The sequence below is a fragment of the Dasypus novemcinctus genome, chromosome 23 (genome assembly GCF_030445035.2).
Source record: "Dasypus novemcinctus isolate mDasNov1 chromosome 23, mDasNov1.1.hap2, whole genome shotgun sequence".
Lineage (NCBI taxonomy): Eukaryota > Metazoa > Chordata > Mammalia > Cingulata > Dasypodidae > Dasypus > Dasypus novemcinctus.
The window spans coordinates 39,652,253-39,668,477 of NC_080695.1; the positions used below are offsets into that span (position 1 = coordinate 39,652,253).

Here is a 16,225-nt window from a genome sequence, read left to right on the forward strand (position 1 = left end):
TAGACCGGAGACTATGCTAATAAAACGTGGGTGTGGTTACTTCTTCCAGTTGTATGTGTGTGTGTAGGGTAGGGGGAGAGAAGTCTGTTATTCTCATGACTAGGCAAATTTCATCCTAAATGAAGAGAAAATCCATGTATACAAAACACAGATTTCAGACAAATATGTTCTTATTATTTTATAGTTTATTAACCATATTTCTTATTAGAAGGTGTTCACTGGAGGAATGAGATTATAGGTTCTGAAAATATTGTAGTAATATTGTAGCCATTCCTAATAAATAGGATTTATTTACATTTATTATTACATATTTGGGGATTATTGCAATAATTGTTATTAAAATATTTTAAAAAACTATATGTTAATACTAGTAAGTGATTTTATTATATAATGAGTCCACACCTCGCTTCCATGATTAAATGTTTGTAAAACCTTTTCTAATGTGAAATATGTCAAACATATAAAAAGTGGAACATAAATGTACAGCTTGGTCAATTATAATAAAGTCACTGATGCTTGCAACTTTACTGTAGACCAGGGTTCCATGGACACTTTTGCCAGTCAGGTGAAAACCATGATCCCCTTACTAAGTCCACACTATACTGTATATTAGTTAATAAATATATCACCCACACCAACACATCCCCACAAGAATAATGCTTTTTTGAATTTCAGTTCAAGCTCATGGACCCCTAGTTAAGAACCCATGCTGTAGACTATAGCACTTTAAACATTAAATATGGCCACCACTGTTCTCACCATACACGAGATCATAACAGTGACTGACATGCTTCCTCTAGTACCAGTAGGAATGCTGCCTTGGGCATTGCTACTATGGGTTGCAAAATGGTTTTATAATTCTATCATTTTTTTCATATCTTTATAATATTTTAATCTAATTTGTTAACTCAAATTATTCTATAAGCAAGAATTTTCCCTCTTTCATTTGATTTAGTTCCTCTAAAGTTCAGGATAAGTGACTGATTCCTTATTTATTAATTTTCAGAGTCATAAGACAGAGTCCCAGTAATCCCCAAAGGTGATAGTTTTTTTATTGTAATATTACAAACTGGTGGAATCTTATGCTTGTAATATTTTAGTCCATTTGTCATTATTACTTCTGATGCTCAAATTATCCTTTTCAAGTTGGCTCCTGTGTACTCCTTCCTTCTTTTCTTCCATCCATCCCTTTTTAAAAGTTTTTACCTGTGTACTATTTTTTTTAAAGATTAAAAAAAAATGTATTTCTCTCCCCTTCTGCCCCAACTCTGTTGTTTGCTCTCTGTGTCCATTCGCTGTTTGTTCTTCTGTGTCCACTTGCATTCTTGTCAGCAGCACTAGGAATATGTCTCTTTTTGTTGTGTCATCTTGTTGCGTCAGTTGTGTGTGTGTGCGGTGCCACTCCTGGGCAGGCTGTGCTTTTTTCACGTGGGGTGTCTCTCCTTACGGGGTACACTCCTTGTGCATGGGGCTCCCCTATGCGGGGGACACCCCTGTGTGGCAGGGCACTCCTTGCATTCATCAGCACTGTGCATGGGCCAGCTCACCAATGGGTCAGGAAGCCCTAGGTTTGAACCCTGAACCTCCTATATGGTAGGTGGATGCTCTATCAGTTGAGTCAAATCTGCTTCCCTCCTGTGTACTTTTGATATGACCCAGAAGTCTTTACTATCTTCCCTTTGGCACATTAAGATATTCCAGGTTCATCTTTCACATTTTCACCCAGATGTGACATCAGCCCTTTCTCCATGGTGACCTGATTAGTCTTAGAAGGAAATCAAATTATAGAACACAATGAAGATGCTAGTGGTTCTTATTAAAACTGACTTGGATATTTTTTGATGCATTTAAGTTGACAGCTAGGAAATAAGTAGTTTCTGTAGAGATAATGGTAAATCACACATTAATACTGATATTTCCAAATTAAAATTAAAATTACAGTACTTTTACTCCTTTGACTTATGCTTTATCTCTTTTCCTTTATCCTGAAAATCACAATTTCTAATGCCATTATATAATTATTTATTTGTCTTATTCAACATGGGACATATAATAGTTTGAAAGTACCAATATAGATAATGATAAGACTACAGAATGCAACATAAGATTTTCTTTCAGAGAGTTCTGGGTTCCCAAGGAAAAATGAAATCTGCTTAAATTTAATATTTTTTTGTACAAACTACAACATACATAGATAAAATAATAAACTTCATGTGTAAATAGGGAAATAAAAACCAAACTGAGTAGAGCTTGCTCTGGACAGAGTTGGGTGAAGACTGTGCGGAAAAAGAGAAGGGGTCATGAACTATTGTGGTTAGTAATCGAAGAAAATGTGGCATTGGTGTGCAAAAAGGGGCCATGGTGGCTGCTGGGTGTGGAGAATGGGAGGAAGAGATGAGATGTGGAGGCATTTTCGGGACTTGGAGTTATCCTGGGTGGTGCTGTAGGGACAATTACTGGACATTGTAGGTCCTCCCATGACCTGCTGGATGGAACGTGGGATTGTGTGGGCTATGATGTGGACCACTGACCATGAGGAGCAGCGATGCTCAGAGATGTATTCACCAAATGCAATGAATGTGTCATGATGATGGAGGAGAATGTTGCTATGGGGGGAGTAGTGGGGTGAAGGGGTGGGGGGTACATGGGGACCTCATATTTTTTGAATGTAATATTTAAAAAAATGAATTAAAAAATAAAAAAAAGAAAACAAAATAGAGCTCTTAAAACTTTAAATGAAATTTTAAGTGGAAAACATAATAGAAGAATTTAAAAATAAAATCAAGAAAATCTCCTATAAAGTACAGCACTCATAGAGATGGAAAACAGGAAAGAAAATATTAGAACGTGGGTACTTCATTACTACAGTATAAGCCATTAAGTGAGCAGCTTCACCTCTGAACTTTCCATTATATCAAAATAAAATTACTATTATGGGAAAAAAAAAAAAAGAGAAGGGAGCAGATAAAATCACCCAAGTATGTGAAAATAATATCCTGATTGGGGAAATACTGAGGAGAGATATGAGATGTTGTAGAATAGAGCAGGCACTACCAGGAAATCAAAACGAAAGAACTGTGACGTGCACTGGATAAGAGGTGTTAGTTAAGAAAGGTACTGCCTCTGAAGGGAGGTAGGAATGATGAAAAAGGGGAGGCATTCTTTGGAAACATGGTGATGAAGGAACAGAAGGAATGAGTTAAAAATTAAGTTTTCTGCAGAAACAAAAAAGAATCAGAAAAATAGGAGACATATCCACCCTTCTGCCTGCCAAAACAAAACAAAACAAAACAAAACAAAACAAAACAAAAAGAGTTTGATTGGTTAGAAAAACTGAATTTCATTGAGAACATGGTGTTAGATTAGGCAGATATGGCTCAGCACTCTCACCAAAACAATGGAGAAAGAGCCAAAAGCTGTCTGATGGACCTGCTTTGGGGGTCAGCAGACCAGGACAGTGTTTCACAACTCCCAGGAGGCTGAGGGACAGAGAGACAAAGAAGCCAAAACAAGAAATTGTGAGTTACTAAACCTCCTACCTCCTGGGAAGGACTCCCCTCCCCTACTCCAGAGATATTCAGCAGGGGTAAAACTCCTGGTGTATTCCAGCTGAATGAGAGGAGAGCAGGCATCTTGCTCCCTGCCAGCTGTTATGAGAGAAAATGGAGGGGAAGTTGGGGGCTTTTCTTCAGTGAGTTCAGCCAGCAGAGCCCACTTTGAATTTTGGTTCTGTTCAGATGAAAACAAGGGAAAACTGAGAGAGACACACTTCTGTGGAAAGGTGCATCAAGTGCCATTGGCTGGCCAGTCTGGAAACTACATGGACAAAAACTGCTTTGAGAGCTCTCTTTACCCCATCCCTGGGAGAAAATCTGTGCCCCATCGGTGAGTTCCTGGAATGAGTTTGGTAACTTAAGCTGGGCAATTTTAAAGATTCAGGTATCTTGAACCAAATATCAAAGAGGTGTGAAAAAACAGGCAAGAGAGAGAAATTGGCCATTAGAGTAAATTTACCAACATATCAGATACCTAGACATCAGCAAAAAATTACAAGGCATACCAGGACACAGGAAAAGATGGCTGAGCCAAAGGAACAAACCAAGTATCCTGAAAAGATTCAGGATTTAAGACAGTTAATCAATGATAATCACACAGCTCTCCTAAATCAATTTAAAGACTTGAAAGAAAATATGACTGAAGTGATAAATGATATTAAGAAGACACTGAGTGAGCATAAAGAACAACTTGAAAGTCTGCAAAGAAAAGTAATAGACCAAGGGGGGTGGGGGGTGAGGTATATGAGAACCTCTTATATATTTTTTAATGTAACTGTTTTTTGTGATCTAGGTATCTTCAAAAAATATACAACTAAAAAAAAAAAAGAAACAAAAGAAAAGAAATAGACCTTATGGGGATGAAAGACATGATGGATGAGATTAAAAATACATTAGAGGCACATGAGCAGATTTGAACTGCTTGAAGACAGAATTAGTGATTTTGAAGACAGAATATCTGAACTGGAAAAGACAAGAGAACAGAAAGGGAAGAGAATGGAAAAAATGGAACAAGGTCTCAGGGAATTGAATGACAATGTGAAATGCAAAAACGTACACATTATTCACATGCGATAAGGAGAAGAAAATGGAAGAGGGACAGAAAGAATATTTGAGGAAATAGTGACTGAAAACTTACCTACCCTTATGAAAGACATAAATATCAATATCCAAGAAGGACAGTGTACCCCAAACAGAATAAACATGAACAGACCTACCCCAAGATACCTACTATTTAGGTTAACAAATAATCAGAGATAAACAGAAGATAAAACAGAAAAGCAAAGCATCACATACAAGAAAAAATCGATAAGATTAAGTGCTGATCTCTCATCAGAAACCATGGAGTAGAGAAGAAAGTGGTATAATGCACTTAAGGTATTGAAAGAGACAATCTGCCAGCTAAGAATTCTGTACCTGGCAAAACTGTCCTTCAAAAATGAAGGGAAGTTTAAAGACTTCACAGACACTGAAAAACTGATAGAATATGTTACCAAAAGACCAGAATTACAAGGGGTGTGCTGCAGCCTTAAAGGAAAAAACAAGGGCAAGAGACATGGAGAAAAGTGTAGAAATGAATAATAGTAGATAGGGTAAAAAGACTATAGTATGATATAACAGCTGAAAGCCAAAAGTCAAAATGGATGAAGTAATGCCTTTACAGTTATAATATTGGATGTTAATGGCTTGAATTCCCCAATCAAAAGACACAGACTGACAGAATGGATTAAAAAATATAAGTCATTTATATGTTGTCTACAAGAGATTTATCTCAGATGTAAGGACACAACCAGGTTAAAAGTCAAAGGCTGGAAAAAAATATTCCACGTAATGAGTAACCAAAAAAAGAGCTGGAGAGTGATACTATTATTAAACAAAATAGATTTTATTATTATTATTTTATTTATTTATTTATTTTTAAAAGATTTATTTATTTATTTAATCCCCCCCCCCGGTTGTCTGTTCTCTGTGTCTATTTGCTGCATCTTGTTTCTTTTGTCTGCTTCTGTTGTCGTCAGCGGCACAGGAAGTGTGGGCGGCACCATTCCTGGGCAGGCTGCACTTTCTTTCGCGCTGGGCGGCTCTCCTTACGGGTGCACTCCTTGCACGTGGGGCTCCCCTATGCGGGGGACACCCCTGTGTGGTGCGGCACTCCTTGCGCGCATCAGCACTGCGCATGGGCCAGCTCCACACAGGTCAAGGAGGCCCAGGGTTTGAACCGCGGACCTCCCATGTGGTAGGCGGATGCCCTAACCACTGGGCCAAGTCCATTTCCAAACAAAATAGATTTTAAATGCAAAACTGTTATAAGGGATGAAGAATGTCATTATATATTTTTTAAAAAAGGGAATTCACCAAGAAGAAACAACTATTCTAAATATTTTGCACCTAACTTCAGTGCCCCAAGAGACAAGAGGCACATACTGGCAAAGCTGAAGGGAGAAATTGATGTCTCTACAATAGTAGTTGGAAACTTCAGTACACCACTCCCAGTATTGGAGAGAACATCTGGACAGAGTCTAAATAAAGAAACAGAAAGCTGAATAATATGATAAATGAACTAAAGCTAATAGACATCTATAGAGCATTGCACCCCCAAAACAGCACAATATACATTCTTTTCAAGTTCTTGTGGATCCTTCTCCAAGATAGACACAAGACAAGTCTCAATAAACTTAAAAAGATTGAAATTATACAAAACACTTTCTCTGATCATAACAGAATGAAGCTGGAAATCAATAATAGAAGAAGGGAAATTAATAAATATATGGAGATTAAACAATACACTGAAACAATCAGTGGGTCAAAGAAGAAATTGTAAGAAAATTCCAAAAATATCTTGAGATAGATGAAAATGAGAACACAACATATCAAAACCTCTTGGACACCACAAAGGCAGTGCTGAGACGGAAATTTAAAAAATTAATTAATTTTTAACTTTTCACCTTAACTTTATTTTTTAAAAAAGATACATAGATCGCACAAAATGTTACATTAAAAAATATAGTAGGTTCCTATATACACCTCCACACCCTCACTTTCCCCACATAAACAACTTCTTTCATTAGTGTGGTACATTTATTGCATGTGATGAATGTATTTTGGAGCACTGCTACACAGCATAGATTATAGTTTACATTGTAGTTTACACTCTCTCCCATTCCATTCAGTGGGTTATGGCAGGTTATATAATGTCCTGCATCTGTCCCTGCAATATCATTCAGGACTACACCAAGTCCCGAAAATGCCCCCATATCACACCTCCTTTTCCCTCTTACCGCCTCCAGCAATTCACGTGCCACTGACTCAGAGGGAAATTTATAGCCCTCAGTGCTTACATTAAAAAAGAAGAAAGAGCTAAAATTGATTATCTAACTGCACACCTGGAAGAACTAGAAAATAACAGTAAACAAATCCCAAACCAAGCTGAAAGAAAGAAATAGTAAAGATCATAGCAGATGGAGGAAGGGAGAGAGAAAAATAGGTGTAATATAGGGCCATTTTTGGGACTTGGGAACTGTACTGAATGACACTGCAAAGTCAAATGCAGGCCTTTGTATATCTTGTTGTAATTTACAAAGTTGTGTGGGAGAGAGTGTAAGCTACAATGTAAACTATAATCCACATTTAGTGGAATGCTCAAAAATGTGTTCATTGATTGTAACAAATATCCCACACTAATGAAGGATATTAGGGGGAAAGTGTGGGAGGGATAGGAGGTGGGGCAAATGGGGATCCCTTATATTTTTAATGTAGCATTTATGTAATCTAAGTGTCTTTTAAAAATTAAAAAGTATATTTAAAAAATGGATAAGGACAGAAATAAATGAAACTGAGAACAACAACAACAACAACAAAACAATGGAATCAACAAAACCAAGAGTTGGTTCTTTGAGAAGATCAACAAAATAGACAAAACCTTAGCTAGACTGACAAAAAAAAAGAAAGGGAGAAGACACAAATTAATAAAATCAGAAATGAGAGGGGGGGGCATTACCTCTGACCCCATAGTAATAAGAGAGCTCATAAGAGGATACTATGAACAATTTTATGCCAAAAAACTAGAAAATGTAGATGAGGTAGACAAATTCCTGGAAAAAGATGAATGACCTACATGGATTTTAGAAAAAATAGAAGGCCTCAACAAACCAATCACAAGGGAAGAGATTGAGACAATCATGAAAAACCTCCCAAAGATGAAAAGCCTGGGACTGGATGGCTTCACAGGAGAATTACACCAATCATTCAAAGATGAACTAATACAGATCTTGCTCTAGTGCTTCCAAAAATTGAACAGGAAAGAATGCTACCAAATTCATTCTATGAAGCCAACATCACCCTAATACAAAACCAGATAAAGATATTATGAAAAAAGAAAATCACAGACCAATATCTAATGGATATAGATGCAAAAATCCTCAACAAAATACTTGCAGACAGAATCCAAAAGCACATTAAAAGAATTATACACCATGATCAAGTGGGTTTTATCCCAGGCATACAAGGGTGGTTCAACACAAGAAAATCAATTAGTGTAATAAACCACATTGATAAATTGGAGAAGAAAAATCACATGATCCTCTGATTGATGTAGAAAAGGTATTTGACAAAACACAGCACCCTTTCTTGTTAAAAACACTCCCAAAGATAGAAATAGAAGGAAGCTTTCTCAATATGGCCAAGTGTACAAATGAAAAACCTACAGCTAGCATTGAACTGAATGGTGAAGGACTGAAAGCTTTCCTGCTGAGATCAGGAACAAAACAAGGATGCCCACTGTCACCATTATTGTTCAATATTTTGCTAGAAGTTCTAGCTAGACCAATTAGGCTAGACAAAGAAATAAAAGGCACCCAAATAGGAAAGAAGTAAAACTTTCAGTATTAGCGATGACATGATCATATATCTAGAAAATCCTGGAAAATCCACAACAGAGCTAGTAGAATTAATAAACAGGTTCAACAAAGTGGAAGGATACAAGGTTAATATGAAAAAATCATTAGCTTTTCTATACACTACTGATGTGCAATCTGAGAAGGAATTCAGAAAAAAATTCCATTTATAACATTGACTAAAACAATCAAATATTTAGGGATCAACTTAGTCAAGGACATAAAAGACGTGTATTCAGAAAACTACAAAACACTGCTAAAGGAAACAGAAGACTTAAATAAATGGCAGGACATTTTGTGTTCATGGATTGGAAGTTTAAATATCATTAAGATGTCAATTCTTCCTATACTGATTTACAGAGTCAATGCAACCCCAATAAAAATCCCAATAACCTTTTTTGCAGAAATAGAAAAGACAATAATAAAATTTATACAGAAATGTAAGGGGCCTGAAGAGCCAAAAAAAGTCTCGAAAAAGAATGAAGGTGGAGGACTTCCATTTCCAGATTTTAAATAATACTACTTAGCTAAAGTAGTAAAAACAGCAAGGTACAGGCATAAGGACAGATAGATTGACCAATGGATCTTAATTGGGAACTCAGAAAAATTTTTTTGTCTTTATTTTTTTAATATTACATTGAAAAAATATGAGGTCCCCATATACCCCCCAACCCCCTCACTCCACTCCTTCCCCCATAACAACAATCTCCTCCATCATCATGAGACATTCATTGCATTTGGCGAATACATCTCTGAGCACCGCTGCACCTCATGGTCAATGGTCCACGCCATAGCCCACACTCTCCCACGTTCCACCCAGTGGGCCATGGGAGGACACACAATGTCCAGTAACTGTCCCTGCAGCATCACTCAGGACAACTCCAAGTCCCAAAAATGCCTCCACATCTCATCTCTTCCTCCCATTCCCTACCCCCAGCAGCCAACATGGCCACTTTCTCCACACCAATGCCACATTTTCTTCAATTACTAATCACAATAGTTCATGAATAGAATATCAGTAAGTCCACTCTAATCCATACTTTATTCCTCCATCCTGTGGACCTTGGAATGGTTGTGTCTACTCCCCATCTATATCAAGAGGGGGCTTAGATTTCACATGGATGCTGGATGCAGTCCTCCTGCTTTCAGTTGTAGGCACTCTTGGCTCCATGGTGTGGTGGTTGACCTTCTTCAACTCCATGTTAGCTGAGTGAGGTAAGTCCAATAAACCAGAGTGTAGGAGCTGAAGTCTGTTGAGGCTCAGGGCCTGGCTATCACATTGACAGTCCAGAGATTCAGGTCCTCTGGGTATATATTAAACCCCAGCACCAACTACAAGAGAACTCAGAAATTGAGCATCACATCTAGTGATTTTTGACAGGTCTGTTAAGCCCACCCAGCTGGGCCAGAACAGTCTTTTCAAAAAATGGTGCTGGGAGAACTGGATGACCATATACAAAACAAAGAAAGAAGACCACTATCTCACACCTTATACAAAAATTAACTCAAAATGGGTCAAGGACCTAAATATAAGAACAACAACCATAAAACTCCTGGAAGAAAATGTAGGAAAACATCTTCAAGATCTTGTGGTAGGTGGTAGTTTCTTAAACCTTACACCCGAAGCACCGGCAACAAAGGAAAAAAAAAAAAAGGCAAATGGGACCTCCTCAAAAATCAAGACTTTTGCACCTCACAGAACTTTGTCAAAAGGGCAAAAAGGCAGCTGACTCAATGGGAGAAAATATTTGGCTATCACATATCTGGTAAGGATTTAATATCCATGATCTATAAGGAGATCATACAACTCTACAATTAAAAGACAAAGTATCTGATTAAAAAATAGGCAGAAGACTTGGGCAAAGAAGAAGTACAAATGGTGAAGAAACACATGAAAGCATGTTCAATGTCACTAGCAATTAGGGAAATGCAAATCAAAACTACAATGAGATACCTTTTCACACAGATTAGACTGGCTGTTATTACAAAGTCGGAAAACTGTAAATGTTGGAGAGGAACTGGAGAGATAGGAACGCTTATTCACTGTTGGTGGGAATGTAGAATGGTACAGACACTGTGGAGAATTCTTTGGCAGTTCCTAAGGAAGTTGTATATAGACTTCCATGGGGCCTGGCCATACGATTGATAGGTATCTACCCAGAAGAAATGAGAGCAGTGACATGAGTAGATATTCATGATATGATATGATATTCATAGCAGCATTATTCACAATAGCCAAAAGTTGGAAATAACTCAGGTGTCCATCAGCTGATGAATGGATAAACAAATTGTGGAGTATACACACAAAGGAATATTATTCAGCAATAAGAAGAAATGAAGTCGTGAAACATATGACAACATGGATGAACCTAGAGGACATTATGTTGAGTGATGCAAGCCAGGCACAAAAGGACAAATACTGTATGATTTCCCTATTATGAACTAAATATATTATATGAAATATAAATATATTATGTGAAATATGACTATGGATAGAATTGCATATGTAAGACTGCTTTTCTTTGAAGCTGAACAAATTAAGTTAGTACAAAATATTACTATCAGACAAATTATACTAAGTGAAGGAAACTAGACAGAGCGCTACATATTGTGTGATTCCATTGATATAAAATGTAAATATAAATCAATGTATAAAGATGAAAAGAGATTAGCGATTATGTAGGTCTGAGGAAGGAATGCTAAACAGTGTAGAGTCTTTCTTTTTGGAGTAATGAAATTATTCTAAAATTTTTGAGATGATGAATACAACATTGTGATTATTCAAAAAGTCATTGATTATACACTTTGGATAGACTAGCTAGAAATAGTAGCTATGTACCGTGGGGGAAGCATAGAGAGATTGAGAGGTGAGAAATTTTCTTGTTTGTTTTTTGTTTTTTATTATTATAAAAATAATGAAAATGCTTTAATAATGATTGAAGTGATGAATGCAGGACTATCTGACTATAACAAATACCATCGATTGTACACTTTGGATTAATTGCATATTTTATTGATGTGTATCAATAAAATTGATTTGTTTAAAAACATACCATTAGGAGAGGGCATTAAAAACCAGTTTGCCACCCAGAACCCTCACCTCTGTCTGCATGTAACAACAATTTTTGGTCCAGGAAATTAGACATTATGAAATGAAGAAAAATGGCAGCTATATTCATCTAAGATCAATATGGTGAGGAGGCTTTTGTTGTCCCTCTGTTGCTGTGGATTTTTCTATTTTGGGTGACAAAAGAACATATTTCAAAGTCCGTGTGTCCTAGATCCTGTAAGTACTTAAAAACCACCTCTTCATCAAACTCTGGTGTCATCCTTCTCTGCCGTGCCACTTACCTCAGCATGATAGGGGAAAAATCTAATTCTCTCTCTCTCTCTCTTTTAATTTGTGGAACTATATACAACATGAACTTTCCCATCTCAACCACTCAACCACTCTCAAGCATACCGTTCAGTAGGTAGGAGTTGTGCGCTAACAAAATAGTCACGTATACCCAGGATTCCGAACGGCTTCACCACCAACATTTTGCATTATTGTGGAACATTTGTTATAAATGATGAAAGAGCATCATCCAAATAATACTACTGCTAACTATGTTCCATATCTTATATTTGGTGTTTTTTTCCCACACAGCAGCCTATTAACAACACCATGTATATTTGTTATAGTTCATGAGAGAATATTTTCATATTTGTATGGTTAACCACAGTCCATCATCCATGACAGGGTTCACATGCCTTGTATAGTCCATCCAAAGTGTACACTCAGTGGCTTTCAGTTTAATCACAGTCATCGCCTGCAGTTCTGCAGTCATCGCCTCAGTCAATTTTAGAATATTATCTATTTTATTAATGTTTTCAAATATATTTACATAAAGATGTGCAAAAGAAGTCTCTTGAGTTTTGGGATTTCCTACTTTGTTTCCCCAGCATTTCTTATTTGTGTTCCTCCCCCTTTCCCCTTGATTAGGTAGGTTAGCTACATACACATTTGTCTATTTTGTTATTTTTTTCCAAGTAAAAAAATTAGTTTATTTTTACTTATTCTACTTTTTAAATTTTAGACTTCATTTATTTCTGCTCTTATCTTTATTTATTTATTTATTTTTAAAGATTTATTTTATTTATTTCTCTCCCCTTCTCCCCTGTCCCCCATTGACTACTCTCTGTGTCCATTCACTATGTGTTCTTCTGTGTCTGCTTGCATTCTCAGCGGCATTGGAAATCTGTGCGTCTTTTTTGTTGCATCGTCTTGCTACGTCAGCTCTCTGTGTGTGTGTGGTGTCACTCCTGGGCAGGCTGTGCTTTTTTCATGTGCGGTGGCTCTCCTTGTGGGGTGCACTCCTTGCACGTGGGGCTCCCCTACACAGGGGACACCCCTGTGTGGCACAGCACTCCTTGTGCACAGCAGCACTGCATGTGGGCCTGCTCACCACACAGATCAGGAGGCCCTGAGTATCAAACCCTGGACCTCCTATATGGTAGGCAGATGCCCTATCAGTTGAGCCACATCTGCATCCCTCTGCCCTTATCTTTATTATTTCTTTCCTGGTCTGTCTATTGGTTTATCTCATTGTTCTTTTTCCAAAATTTTAAGTAGGAAATTTAATTTGCATTTTTTCCATTTTCATTGCTAGAGTTACTTAAGGTTGCACATTTTCTTCTGATGATTATTTAAATGTATCCCATTATATCAAAAATTTTCAAGTATTTTGAAATTTGGGTTATTTATCCTTTTCATGCAATTTTTAAAAAAACAGAGGGTTTTAAATTTTTTTTGAGACTTTCAAGGTAGAAGATTATTTTTGGTTCTTGTTATTTTTATTAATTCTTATTTATTGCATTATGATGAGTGTTACTTATATTATTTCTACATTATGAAACTGAGATACAGATTTGGGTCTTTGGAAGATTTTTTTCCCCATAAATTATAGCTCTAAATATTGGATTTCCACCCTTTATTGTCCCCCCCCCCAGTTGTTTTTCTTAATCAGTTGCAATTATTACTGCATTTGATCTTCTTTGCCAATGTTCTTAATCTCTTTTTCCTCTTATCTTTTTTACCATTTTATTTCTCTGGGATGTTTTCATGCTTTTCCTCAATATCCGTTATTATGTTTTAATTAATTTCTATTTTCTATTGGGCATTTTGTAATTTCCTCTGCATTTTAAAAATGATTTAGTCATTTTTTTAAACTTCTTTCCAAAGTTAGGTCAGCTTTGTTTCGATACCTTCCTATCTGTATGTCCATTTATGTTCTGAGTTATTTGAATTGCAGATACAAGGTGTTTATTTTTTCACATCAGCAAAAGCTTAAGAATATTTAAGTCAAGTCAGATACTTTGTCATAATTTTTTTCTCGTCAGCTTTTGAAGAGGCATATTAGTCAGCAGAATTATTTTGTTTCCCAGTTTATTTTCATTACTCCAGAAAGAAAAAATCCCTTATCTTCTTAGAACTTCCTACTGTTAACACTAGCATTGATATAGTTCCTTCATTGCCTCTGATGCAAAAATATTACAATTTCTTTCCAATTCTGCAGAAAAGGCTGTTGGACTTTTGATTGGGGTTCCATTGACTATGTAAATCAATTTGGGTAAAATTGACATCTTAATGATATTTTGTCTTCCATGCATGAACACGGACTGTATTTCCATTTATTTAGGTCATCTCTGATTTCCTTTAGCAATATTTTGCAGTTTTCTGAATATGGGTCCTTTATGTCCTTGGTTAAGTTTATTTCTAAATATTTGATTTTTTTTCAGTAACTATTATAAATTGAATTTTTTCTTTGAGTTCCTTCCCAGATTGCTCATCATTCTTGTATAGAAATATTACTGATTTTTGCATATTACTCTTGTATCCCATCAGTCTGCTGATTTGTTTATTAGTTCTAGTAGCTTTCTTGTAGATTTTTCAGTACTTTCTAGGTATAAGGATCACATTATCTCAAATAGCATGTTTTACCTCTTCCTTTCCAATTTAGGTACCTCATTTCCTTTTCTTGCCTAACTGCTCTAGCTAGAACCTCTATTACAATATCGAACAACAGTAGTAACAGTGGGCATCTTTGTCTTATTCCTGATTTCAGCAGGAAAGCTTTCAGCAGTCTTTCACCACTAAGTACAATGTTGACTGTGGGGTTTTCATGTATGCCCTTTATCATGTTGAGACAATTTCCATTTACCCCTATCTTTTGGAGTGTTTTTATCAAAAAGGATGCTGGATTTTTCCAAATGCCTTTTCTGCATCACTTGAGATGGTCATGTGATTTCTCTCTCTCTCTCTTAGGAGGTACTGGGATTGAACCTAGGACCTCATACATGGGAAGCAGGTGCTCAACTGAGCTACACCACTTTCCAAACTGAGATTTTTTTTTTTAAGGAGGTACCAGGGACTGAACCTGGGATGTCATACCTGTGAGTAGGTTCTTAACCACTGAGCTATACCTGCTTCTGATTTCTCTTTTTTGATTTATTTAATGTGTAGTATTACACTGATGGGCTTTCTTGTGTTGAACTAGCCTTGCATACTGGGATGAAACCCACTTGATCATGATTAATATATCTTTTAGTGTGCAGTTGGATTCAATTAATGAATATTTTATTGAGGGTTTTTGCATCTATATTCATCAGGGAAATTGGTCTGTTATATTATTATTTCATAGTATCTTTATGTGGCTTTAGTATTAGGGTGATGTTGGCCTCATAGGATGTTAGGTAGTGTTCCCTCTTCAATGTTTTGGAAAAGTCTGAGCAAGACCGACATTAATTCTTCTTTGAACAATTGTTAGAATTAACCTGTGAAGTCATCTGGTCCTGGACTTTTCATTTTTGGGAGTTTTTAAAAATGACTGTTTTTATCTCTTTACTTGTGGTTAGTTTGTTAGGTCTTCTGTTTCTTCTAAGGTCAGTGAAGGTTGTTTGTGTGTGTGGCAGTTTGATATTTATGAATTCCAAAAAAGAGATATTGATTGTTTGTAAACCCATCTGATCCTCTGGTATGATACCCTTTGATTGCATTAAATTCAAAGGTTTTATGTTTACTTTATTATGTTAAAATTAAGCTTTGATTCAACCATGTTGTTAGGGCATGCAGGGTTGAGTCCCTGCCCACTTGGTGGGCTATATAAATGGACACTCACTCAAGGAGAACACAGAAGCAGATATATGAGAACAGAGAAAGGGAGCTCTGTAGACATGGAAGAGGATCCTGCAGTCCTGGGAAGAGAAGAGCCATTAGCCTGAAATTTACAACGGATCTCGTGAAGAGGCCAGAGCAGCTGAGCCTGGAAATAAATGAGCCCCAGGAAGAGAAATGAGCCCTATACCAGCCTACTGCTGAGTTTGGAAGAAGCTAGACCCATGGAGTCTTAAGAGGAAAGAGGAAGGTTGATTCCTTGCAGGTATCACCTGACATCTTGCTTCAACACATGGCAACAGATTTTGGTAAGGAAGTACCTGTTATGGTACCTTGAGTTGGACTCTTTAGGGGCTTGTAACTATAAGCTTCTACCCTGGATAAATACCTTTTATAAAAGCCAACAGATTTCTGGTACTTTGCATCAGCACCCCTTTGACTGACTAATACAGTATGTTTCTAGGAATTTGTCTATTTTTTCTATGTTATATAATTTGATGGCATACAATCTTTCATATGCCATCTCTTATGATCTTTTATTTTTGTGGTGTTAGGAGTAATGTATCCCCTCTTATTTATGATTTTATTTATTTGCATTTTCTCTCTTTTTTGCTTTGTCAATG

General features: G+C 36.7%; 1 protein-coding gene across 1 annotated transcript in view; it reads right to left on the minus strand.

Annotated features, from left to right (window-relative positions):
* The window catches only part of LOC101441443 (phospholipid-transporting ATPase ABCA3-like), a 207,241-nt gene that overhangs the window by 935 nt on the left and 190,081 nt on the right, over positions 1-16,225 (minus strand). The window lies entirely within an intron of this gene.